The sequence below is a fragment of the Lolium perenne genome, chromosome 3 (assembly GCF_019359855.2).
Source record: "Lolium perenne isolate Kyuss_39 chromosome 3, Kyuss_2.0, whole genome shotgun sequence".
NCBI classification, from domain to species: domain Eukaryota; kingdom Viridiplantae; phylum Streptophyta; class Magnoliopsida; order Poales; family Poaceae; genus Lolium; species Lolium perenne.
Window position 1 is genome coordinate 133,151,376 of NC_067246.2, and position 4,239 is coordinate 133,155,614.

The 4,239-nt window shown below is 42.6% G+C and overlaps 1 long non-coding RNA gene across 1 annotated transcript; it reads left to right on the top strand.

The window, feature by feature from the left end:
- The first annotated feature begins 2,832 nt into the window (after nucleotides 1-2,832).
- Nucleotides 2,833-4,239, top strand: LOC127338407 (uncharacterized). The gene is made up of 3 exons (XR_007874353.1): nucleotides 2,833-3,054; nucleotides 3,183-3,242; nucleotides 4,049-4,239. It is a non-coding gene; the product is annotated as an uncharacterized lncRNA (long non-coding RNA).

The window sequence follows — 4,239 nt, forward strand, 5'->3', positions numbered from 1 at the left end:
CCAAGCAGGAGTTTGAGAGAATGAGCCTCCCCCGGACGACATGAATTTACCCCACCATGGTTCCACACGTCCTACCAGCTTTCTCACCAGAAATAGCCAATGTTCCATCGTGAGTTTTTGATCCGAGATGGGTAAGGCGAGATATGTGAAAGGGAATGACCCCAATTTGTAGTTCAAGAAATCTGCCACCCTTTGTTTTCCCGCATTGTTCCCACCCATCACAAGCACTTCTGACTTATGGTTGATTCTCATCCCTGACATGTCTTCGAAGCACATAAGTAGGAATTTCAGATTGGCAATATGTTCGTCGTTGTGTTGGATCATGATCAAAGTATCATCCGCATACTGAAGGTGCTGATCCCCCCCGGGACACTGTGAGAGATAACCCCTTTAATGTGGCCTGCCTCACATGCCCTGGAGAGAATCAAGGAGAGAGCCTCCGCCATGAAGTTAAACAACATCGGGGAGAGTGGGTCTCCTTGTCGTACTCCCCTTTTGTTTCCGAAGAACGGACCAATCTCCCCATTAATTGAGATGGCCTTCTGACCTCCTGTAACCAGCTGACTAAGGCGATGAACCATCCATGGGTTAAAACCTTTGCAGCGCAGCACCTCAAAGAGAAAGTCCCAATTAACGTGATCATACGCTGTTCTAAGTCAAGTTTCAAGAGAATTCCCCCCAACTTCTTGGATTTCAGCTCGTGAACTATCTCATGTAGGGCTAGGACGCCGTCAAGGATAAACCTGCCCTTGATGAAGGCCGTCTGGTTTGGGCTGATGATGCGATTGGCAATAGGATCCAGTTTCATGGCAAAGTATTTGGATATAATCCTGAATATCACATTAATCAGTGCGATGGGTCTGAACTGAGTGATCATATCCTCGCTGGGACCTTAGGGATGAGCGAGAGAACCCCAAATTTCAGTCTCGCTATATCAATCCTCCCCAAAATAAAGTCATTAAGAATGTGCAGCACCCCATGCTTAACTAAGCTCCAGAATTTCTTGAAGAAATGAACCGTGAACCCATCCGGCCCTGGAGCCGAATCTGATTTCATGTCCATCACAATTGCTTCCAACTCCTGTTCCGAGAAAGTACGCATCAAGTTATTGCTCCTCCTCGGAAACCATCTGGTCAACTCCCCAAGAGTTTGGATGTAGCCCACACACCCACTAGGCCTCCGAGCCAAGGAGCTCACGATAGAAGTCATAGATGTGTTGTTGGATGAGCCTTTTGCCAGTCCTTGATTGGTGTGCTTCTGTGAGCCTAGCTGCTTAGTGCACCAGCCAGGTCCGGTGCATTCCCGCGGAGTGGCATCTCGGTGTTGGATGATTCCGGTTGAGTCACCCATGTTTAGTTGTAGTTTGTTCTGCTTGTTCCTTTCTTGTTTAGGCTTTATCTCTTCATCATGTGCTTGTATCTCTAGCTGGTAACCCTAACCTTTGTTTTCTATTATTGTAATCATTGTTCTCCTAACCGGTTGATGGATTTCTTAATTTAAAGTCAGGCTTTTCGAGGACCTTTCATCCTAGGTCCTGGAGCCTGCTTAGCTATTTCATCCCACATGAAAAGCATACCGGAATTTATCATGGCCCATTTAATCTAACATCAAATCGTTATACATTTTGTCATGGTCCCACGACGAAAACTCACGACACAATTACAGTGGTCAATTCACTGCTCACATCCATTACCACTTTTACTATGTGTTCCATCCAAATTAATTCTAAAATTCTATAGCATGTGGAGAAAATTAATCTCTGCAACTTTTGCCTTTGATCATACTTTTCGCCGCCTATCTGGTTTGGATGACCGGCCTTTGAATTTACCGCCGCTCTCCTTTCCTGAAAACCCAAGTCCACCATCAATGGGAATCGATAACATAATATTACCGCTTGTCAACGGCGGTGGTGACGGGGACGGTGGTGGCTGACTCTGGCCTCTCCCACCACGCTTTCATCGGCGACCTCGGCCTCGGCAACGCCCAGGGCCCGGAGGACATCCACTACATCAAAACAGAGTTTAAGTAACACAACCATGTAACACATGGAAAAGTTTGTTACAAGTAAAATTGGAGTAACACATCATTTGTGTTCCAAAGGTAGACAATAACACGCACTAGGTAGAAAATGAGAATGTGTTACAACGATATTACAGCGGTAACATACACAAATTGTGTTACTCTTGAAGTGATACAAATCATAATGCTAGTAACACACAACAATACATTTACCTGGTGTTACAACTCCCGGTAGGGTAAACGGTTGCGAAGACTTCTAAAATAGTTGCATCCATAAGTCTCCATTATCATAACACACAAGATAAACAATTGAACATGTTTTCTTTTAATTTTTTATTTGGGCGTATTCAAGATTTGGAACCGCTAACCCAACTCACATGCGGCCCCTTGACATATGGAACCCCCAGAACAGAAAAAACATTGTATGACCCATAATTTTCATGCGAACCAATTGGACCGGCATGCTGGACCACGCGATATGTCATCGGACATAGGAAACATAACTAGAACAACATATACTTTTGGTGCGGTGAGGGAATCGAACAAGCCACTATTCCTATGATTTTCCAAAGTTTTTTAATATTTTTCTTCTTTTATTAAAATGGTTAGTATTTCCTAAAATAGGGAATGTTCACCACCATTAAGTTCTTACCAAAAGAGACAATGTAACACATGCCTAAAATAAAGCTGGTCTTAGTCGCACCCACCCAAGGAAAATAAAGCGTGCGGAGATGAAAAAAATTATATGTCAGTAAGCGGGCTTTAAATTTTTTCCAGATCGAACCTTTTTAACTCCTGGCCGCCCGCCCCGTATTGACCTATCTCTTCGTAGTGCAGCCCCGCGGAACTTTTCTTCCTCGTCCTCAACAGCCGTGGCCTAGATCTTTGGAGACTGCATGCCGGAGGCGTTTGTATAGGCGAGGAAGGTGGCAGCGGTCTTGAGGCGGTGCCCCGGGTGTAGACTGGTGGCTTTCATCGAGGCCAAAAATTCATGGGGCTCCAGATCTCCACCAGATCTATCGGCAATGGAAGATGGTCAGTTCGATTTGTTTTTGAATTGTGCCTTCTCATCGATCTGTTGTTGCGTGTAGATCCGCAATCTTTTAATCTGTTTCATCACGAGATCCAAACTCCGATTTCCTCTTTCCTTGGTCTTGTGTCAGGGGTACTGGGGTTTCAGTCTTGGGAGCAACATCACGAGATCGTCAGAATATGGGTCGCAGGTAGTTATTTTTAGTGCCACCAATGCAGGGACGGACCATAGGCGTTCATTTATCTTGCTGCTTTGTCATCTCTTTTGCCTGCCAGGACATGGAAAGAAATATAGCCCGCTAGCTCTTGGATCAACCATCGGTTCAATTTCAAATCTTCTATTCTGACATGTGCTTTTGAATTCGCTTGTTATCTTGGAATAGTATACCACGTATTTGCTATCTCTGATGTCCTTTATTTTGCTGAATTTCCTGGTTATGTTTGGAATGCGTACAATTGTTAATACTGAAACAGCGTTTGCATCTCAATCTGTACACTGTAAATTATACGTAACTGATAGGTATTACCATGGGAATAGTGGACATACTAGGTTATGGTTCTGAGTATATTCTAAAAAACATATTTACTCTTACTTCGTAAAGCTCTGTTCTTATCAATTTTTTAACGTCACTACATATATAGATGACTTCCTCTAGTTCTAGACCTTCAGGAAACATGCATAATTATTATATCATAATTCACAAGGCTCTAGTGTTGTAATCTTTTGGTAGTGTGCCATGTTTATTAGGAGGAGTATCAATTAATTCTTTTGTTACTGTATATATTTCGTAGCTATGTAGAACAATCAGTTGCTACTTCAACTGAGGTAAGATATTCTGTGTCACCTACACATGCTACGATTATCTGGTTGATTTCTATCTGCATGCTAATTATTTTCATTATTTACCTAATGACTATAAATGACTCTTAAACAGATCAATTTTCATATGCCTTGGCTTTCAGTTTCACTGGACTCTTGTATACTCAATGTGTGCAGACAACTGGATGATGATGATGTTGTTGAAGTGTGTGGAGATTGGAAGATGAGCATTTGTTGGTAGAACAATGTCATGTATTTTAGATGTGTAGTCCCTAGCTTTCATGTACAATCTGAAATAATGTATATATACGTGTTTGTTCACTTTTTGAGATTCCTTTTTTCGAGTATAATGGCTATAGAAAAGATAA